Consider the following 7,732-nt stretch of genomic DNA (forward strand, 5'->3'; position numbering starts at 1 on the left):
CTCCAGACGAAAAAAAAAAACGACACAAGCCCGGGAGTGAGATGGGAGGTACAAACAAACAAAACAGGATGGCGGGCAAGAGACAACAGAAGAAAACGAGACTCAAAGACAGGACAAGGAGCACAGGGAAGAAAAACATGAAAAACTAAACCAAAAACCGACAGGAATCCTGGGGAAATCAAGAAAAAAAAATGTCCAAAGATGACCCTGAGCGCAGGGTCACAGTTCAGGCGGACGTCCAAGGAACCAACACGGGCGACACAGGACCTCAGGWGGGCGACCGTGAACCCGGCCGCAGCAGAGGTGAAGCTCTGGAGGGCGGTCTAGGATCTCAGGGGATGCCGTCGACAGAGGGGACGAGGAGACGATGGGTGACGACCCAGGTGAAGTGGAGGTGATGGGTGATGGGCCAGGCGAAGAGGAGGCACCGGCAGCCAACCCWTGAACCTCAAGGACCTCTGACTCGGGACTTGCCAACTCAGGAGACACTGGGACCGCCAAATCAGGAACTGAAACTGGAATCGTCAACTCAGGAACCTTGGACTCAGGGGACTCACAGTACTCRGACTCAGGGGACTCACAGTACTCGGAGGACTAAGGGGACTCACAGAACTCGGAGGACTCAGGGGACTCACAGTACTCGGAGGACTCAGGAAACACAGGTACCCTTGGGGACTACACAATACACCCCGGGACTTTGGGAACTGTTGATGATGATGTAGAGACTGGAAGTGGTGGCTCGAAGACTGGAGCAGAGACTGGAACATGAACGGATGACTTGAGAGCAGAGACTGAAGACTCGAACTCTGCACACTCTGAAGACTCAAACTCTGCACACTCTGAAGACTCAAACTCTGCACACTCTGGGTCTCTGAAGGCGGACCAGATGAAGACGACGATGATGATGATGATGATGATGATGGTGGCACAGAACCATGCGCAGCTGCAGCTGACGATAAGAATGCTCAAACAGATGACGATGGTACAAAACCAGATGCTGCAGCAGCTGAAGTGAGCCTCTCTGATGCAGCAGCAGGCGTAGTGGGCTCAGCTGAGGCTGCAGTTTCCTCCCCTCTAGGGGAACCATAACTGTTCATAGGAGTGTAGGTGACTCAGGAGGCGTGGTCCATCTCTGAAACACAGAACCAGACCTGATGTTGCAGCCGCTCTCCTCCGGCAGCCGCGACAAGAAGCAGCAGAGGTGGCCGACGTCATGGTCTCGTTCCCCGACGCAGAAGGCTCGGAGGAAGCATCGGACTCGGGCACAGCTGCAGTGAACACAGAAGTGCTGGAGTCTGGTGACACGGGGGAGTCTGAACCCACTGACTCGGACAAAACCTTCTGGACGAAGACGAGGAGACGCTGGTGGCCGGGCAGGAGCAGTAGATCGGGGCACCTCAACAGGGTGTTCCCAATCTGTTGACAAAGCGGGAGGCGGGAGTGGGGGACCATCCGAGAATTATCAGCGAACCGCTGATCAGAGAATTTGTCACCTTGAGCTCCTCTGGCAGCAGAGACGGGACCAGTTCCTCCACACCTGGAGTGGTTGAAACAGCGAAAACCCTGCCTGCTGGGTCCTTAACTGGTCCGATCATTCTATCAGGTTTGGCAGGCAGGTTTGGACCCAAATGCAGGCAAACAGGCAGGCAGGTTCAAAGTAAAAATCTTTTATTTAAATAAAGAGCCGACGTGGCAGCAAAACTGAAACTTACAATTAACGAGGAGAACACAGCGGGAAGCCAGGGCAGAGACCCAAACAATGATCGGACAAAGGTGGAGAGAAAATGAGCAGGATTTATACAAAGCAGAGATGAGTGGAAATGGAAGACAGATGAGCTAATTATAATTGCAGACAGGTGTGAATGGAAAGATCTGGAGAAGGATGAAACTGAGGTAAAGAAGTAATGTCATGAAGAGTACACAAGAGGGAGGCACGAGACAACAAGAATAACACACACAAAAACACAAAACCTCACAGCTACATTTTACCTGGATCATGAATTTTTGAGTGGTTCCAAAAATTCGTCTTGRTTTGGTCTAAACCTTATTTTTAGTTTTTTCTAAAGAATAATTTTTGTTGCTATTTTAAAGGGGAAACTTCAATCAATGTTTGGACCTAGATTTACCTGCTGGAAAGAAAAAAACTTTGATAGCTCATAGGAAAAATTACAATAATTTTAAGCTTTTCTGCTCAAAGTTCGTGTTTTTTTCTAATTGCTCAAAAATGGGCTTCAAATTTTTTTTAAAGATTATATGAGCAGATATGGTATTATTTCATTATAAATGCAATTGTTGCATCATTTTCACCAATGCACTACAAATGCCTATTGCCCCACAAACCACTTTGTGACTTAATTCTCGGTTCAGTGTGATGATGTCCTGTAGTGAAAGAAGACAAAAAAATGCCTACATTTATAAAGTTTGTTGGAGTAACAGGAGTTTGTAAACAGTCTGGAAGACAATTGAAGTTAGTGTCAGAAATAATTAAAAACACAACATTTAATTTGTGATTGAGTAAAAACCATTAGAGATCTCAAAATATCAGTTCAGTCATGAGAAATACAACTTTCTTTGATTGATTTAAACTTTAAATGATATTTGGTGAAGCCTACCTGAGCCATAGAGCTCCAAACTGGTTTGTTTCTCAAAATACACTTCATTGTGTTTTGGTCTAAAGCTTTCAAACACTTGTTTGTCCAACATACAAGATTTTAAGTGTGCTTGAATGTCTTAGTCCTGAACACAAAGATGTAAAAGAACCATAACATGCAAAAATAACTGCGACAAATTAGTTTTGATAGTTCTAAACACTTTTGAATTTTTCAATTTGAACTAAAWCCAGGACCCAAATATTTGAACTTGTTAACCTTTTATGGGTTTCCTTTCAATTATTATATTTTTCATTGTCTCACCTCAGCTCAGAACTTTGGCACATGTTCCTCCTCTTCCTTTATTTGAACCTTCTCTTCAGTGAAACCGGTTCTGCTGCCTGGTTTCTGTCCGGTTGGGTTGGAGGCGGAAGCCCTCAGTGGTTTTAATCATTTGTACGTTAGTTTACCACATCGTCATGAATTGAAACATCCTGACTCTGACACAAAGTGGGCCGGCTGCCAGAGTAACGACCACACAAAACAACACACAGTAGCTCAGAATTTCATACAATAAAAAGACAGTTTTGCTGGTGAGCACAATGTGAAAGATGTCTGTTAAGGATAATCTGTGCTGCTGGTTTATACAAACTCCCCTCCATTCCTGTTGGGCTTGTTTGAATCTGAAGAGTCATATGACTAAATGATTTAGGACATTGTTACCAATAAAGCAGAGAGTTGTTCCGGATACTGTTGTCCCCACGTTACGTGTTCATGTCAAACAGTTTGGCTCAGTGTCACATTTCCTTTCATGACTTTCCAGAGCAATCCGTTCAGAGTGTCTTTCTGCTTTCTGTCTTATAAACAAATCATCTCCCACCACAGAGGAACACGTGAGCAGCACAAACAGGCTGCTGTGACTTGATGCTGCGCACACAGAGAGTGTGTCGGGAATACCACCTGCAGTTTCTTTAACTGACATTTATCTCATGACAACACACTCATACAGCCAAGAGGCTACTTTCTAACATACCCCACCACCTCATCTAATAAAAACGGTCACTGGATATATATTTGTTTTACATTTCAAGCAGCATTTTCCTGGAAGACTGGTTGTGTGTGGGCAGACGTCCATCAAACAAACCTGCACATGGTGCTTTCAGCTGCTGTTTGCTTCCAGAGCAGAGTCAGATGGTCCTTCAGATGACAGGTCCAGGAGCTGCAACAGCATTAATGTTTGACTAACTAAACTGCAAACAACCCAACAGTTAATAAAGGACACCTCACARACTGGGATGTCATGGAGGAGCATTTACTTTGCACAGGAAAATGTTTGTTGATAAATTTACAAGAAGACACTGGTTGGAGTATTATGCAGAACACGTGTCAAACTCAAGGCCTGCAGGCCAAATGTGACCCGCCACAGCATTTTATGTGGCCCACGAGAGCTTCAAAAACACTTTAATGTCTTAAGGTAAGCTTTTACTGCTTTAAAACCAGCATTGACCATAAACTACTGTATATCTCCTATAATGCACATTGTTTACTTTACCCACAAAACGATGGCATCCCAGCACCTCAGGTGGAGGTTCACAGGATTCGACAGTAGTCAACAGCCAGAAAAATTCATTGTGCAAAATATCCATTTTGGTGTATTTTTGCTGGCTACTTTTGCTGCAGCCCAGTTTTACTGGGAAGTGGGAATTTCCCACAAGTCATAAATTTAAAGTGGAACACCCCTCGAGTGGGAATTCTTTCYTTGTAGGAAAGAATTCAAAACAGTAGCTACAACTCAAAAGTGAGTAAAACTCACTTTTACATTTGATTGTATTTCTGTATTTATTTCACATTTAGTCAGTCGCACACGTAGTACTTTTCAGTATTCATAAGAGGATGTGTTAAAACACTGTTTCTATGCAGGAAATACCGCGTAGAGCTCAGTTATTGTTCGTTAATGGTGCTCAGCTGTAGTAACGAGTCAAGGAGCATCACGTTTCATGTTTAATCTAAGTTAAACAAGAAACATCAAAGTTAATTACAACTGGCCCTTTGATGCTCATGTGGCCCTCAGTGAAAATGATGACACCACTGTTGTAGAAAAATAATAACATGAATTCTTGAACTCATGAAAATCAGAATAAAAAGTGCAACTGGTTTTGAAAGGTGGCTGTTTATATCATTTTAAATCTAGCTTTCGAAAAGCAAACAACTTTACTGGACACTTGTTTTACCTGTCAGTCTTGRCAAACAGAAAAATAACTACAAATCAGTTGGTTATAGTAAAATTAGCTAACGTCAACAGATGACTAATCTCACATGCTTGTGATTTTTTTATAACATTTTTAAAGACTTCTATAAAAGGACCAATATTCTCATTTTTCATGATAAAAGTTATTTTAAAACTCTGGCATTRAAGGTAGTGGGCGATATCCATGCCTTTGAAGAATTTTGTTGTCTTTTTTTAATTATATCTGCTGCTTTAAGTCTGCCTGTGGCGATGAATTTTGTCTAAAAGTGTTWGAGCTCATCTTTACTCTGTTATAATTTTTTATGAAACTAACATGTTTGTCTCTCATCAAATGATGTTTTATTCAAATTGCTTCGTAGCGACAAAGAGAACGGTTGTTTAAATGAARGATAACCAGCTGTTTTATCATATGAATCATGAGCTGCAGCTGTTTCTCCTTCATTTGTGTTTTTTTTCCCCTGCTGGATGAGCAACAAGTTGTGCACGAAGCTTCATGCACAGCTGAGAGAGCTTGTTTGGCACAGAGTGACAGAAAGCAGCAGCAACAATAACACTTTAAGAATCATCAACATAAACACATTAAAAAAAGAAGAAAGCAAGCAATCATGGAAAAGCTGCTTAAGAAACAATCAGATGAAGTCATGTTGATGTCTAAAACAATGAGTCTTTGCACTGAGCTTTTCCAAGATTAAGAACCTCAGAGGAGAAAAATGTGAACTTGTGCAATTATTTCCACATTCAGCTCCTCGTGGACTGAAGCACCTTGTCTTCCTGGATCCCAATTAGATAGGTGAGCCCCGGATTTCCACTGACAACCAGCAGCCGTGACTTACAGCAGCGTTGTGTGAACCACGAGAGGAGAGTYTTTTTATGTTTCACTTGTTTCACACTCGAGCCGGAGCCACAAYAAAGACGAGCCAGAAATACCTCTGGAAGGAAAAGAAAGATTAAAAGCTTGTTGTGCTTTGAAGAGCATCATTTAGAACCAAAACAAAACCTCATTACCCCGRAAGTCGGAGAAAATAGAAAACTTTAAAAAGGAGTTCCTCTGCAGAAACAAGTTACTGCTCTTCGTTTTATTTTTTTATTGTTCGCATGTTTGCGCGATTTAACATCCATCTTTATCTGAAAAACTGATGACTTGTGGGTAAACAGGAAGATTTAATTAAAGAAAGAAAAACACAAGGAAGCAACATGGGAAGTGCAGAGGTCACAGGAAACATCAGGGGTAACAAAATAAACACGCTCACAGTCAAACACCACCATCTAACTGCATTAATCATATCTTACTTATGACAAAAACAAGATATTTTCAAAGAATTTAAGTAAAAAATGTAATATTTACATTGTGTCTTACTTAAAACTTAAATGTCTGATTTAAAGCGTCTGTAGAACAATCATGAATGATTTGAATTTTACTTTTAATGCACTGAGTGTGAGAACAACACTCTTTGTCCCACGGTTAGTTTGCAGGATCTGTGCAGGTTAGCAGCAGCTTGAGCCAGACGCACAAACAGCCAAACTCTGACACGGTGTGTGACATCAGCTTCTCCGTCTTTGGTCGTCTGACGACAGCAGAGCAGGATTTTACTGAGGATGTTTTCTTTGGGGTTTCCTGGCAGAAGATGTTTCCCATCGAAGCATTTTAGCACATTTTTTTTAAAACTTGCAGTAAAATAAGAAACAGAAATGGTGTTTTAATATTTACCAATCAGAGATGAGCATTCCATCTGAAATTTGACTCCCTTTAAAATCAGAAACTTGTTGCTCGGTGTGTTCTCTTGTCCAGTTTGGTGAAGTAAGAAGAAAACGTGTTGCTAAGGGAGCATGAGGTGATTKATGGGAAACGCCAACCTCTCCTGACAGTTTTGCATTTACGCGCCACATCCCCCTGATACTCCTAAAACTTATCTTTAGGTCATTCGGTCCACCCACACGCAATAAAAGCCTTTTTTTATTTGACAAAGCTGCAATTAGTGATCAAATATATAGGAATATCAATATTTAAAAACAGGATATTGAGTATTGAGAGGCTGAAGGTAGCGCAATCCTTTTCTTGATGGTTCCCTTCTTACCTGAGAGTGAGTGTGGGGGAGGTTTCATCGCTAATGCGTTTGCCATTTTGTGTGTGCCGGCCACATCAGAGGGGATAATTGCAGCCGTTCAGACATTCTGCTGGATTGCAGCTCTGAAAAAGAAAAAAAGCCCTTCTGTAACGACAGCTGAAGAGCAGCRGGCTCCTGATTGGACCACTGCTGAGAAAGAGTGCATGTTCTCACTCTGTAAGTCATTGATTTTWGACAGAAGTAAAGATTTCATTATGTTTAAGAGCTCACCATGACGCTCAACATTTTATTTGAAAAGAAAAAAGGGGTTTAAAGCRGCTTCTGAGGGAAACTAAGAGATTGATGAATATTCAGAGTCAGTTGTTCACTTCTGACATTTTTTTGATGTAATTCTTTCTATTTTTCAGGAAGTGGCTGAGTAAGAATGATAATGGACCATGTGTGTCAGAGACTTTGCAGGGCGAGGCGGAGAGGAAGCAAATGCACACACTAATGGTTGTTTTATTTCCCGCCTGCCTTGAGACATAATGGCTGAGCTTTCCTCTCCTCTCTGAGAGCAATTGTGGCAACGGTAACATGAAATAATGAATGGTGGCAAAGAGCTGACCAGCAACTGCTTGATGGAGTTTCATGAACTTTCAAGGTGTTAAGCTGTCCGTAGCTTCGAAACATAACAGCATTCGCAGCAGAAATATCATCTGAAAAATCTGTCTTACTTGTCAGTTTTATTATTAATAATTAAAAAGAAAAAATTGTATAGGTCTTCTGGACGGGTTCTTCTCTAATGAAACGTTTCGTCTCTCCTCCAAGAGACTTCTTCAGTCTGAGAG

The sequence above is a fragment of the Austrofundulus limnaeus genome, unplaced genomic scaffold (assembly GCF_001266775.1).
Source record: "Austrofundulus limnaeus strain Quisiro unplaced genomic scaffold, Austrofundulus_limnaeus-1.0 Scaffold3, whole genome shotgun sequence".
Classification (NCBI taxonomy): domain Eukaryota; kingdom Metazoa; phylum Chordata; class Actinopteri; order Cyprinodontiformes; family Rivulidae; genus Austrofundulus; species Austrofundulus limnaeus.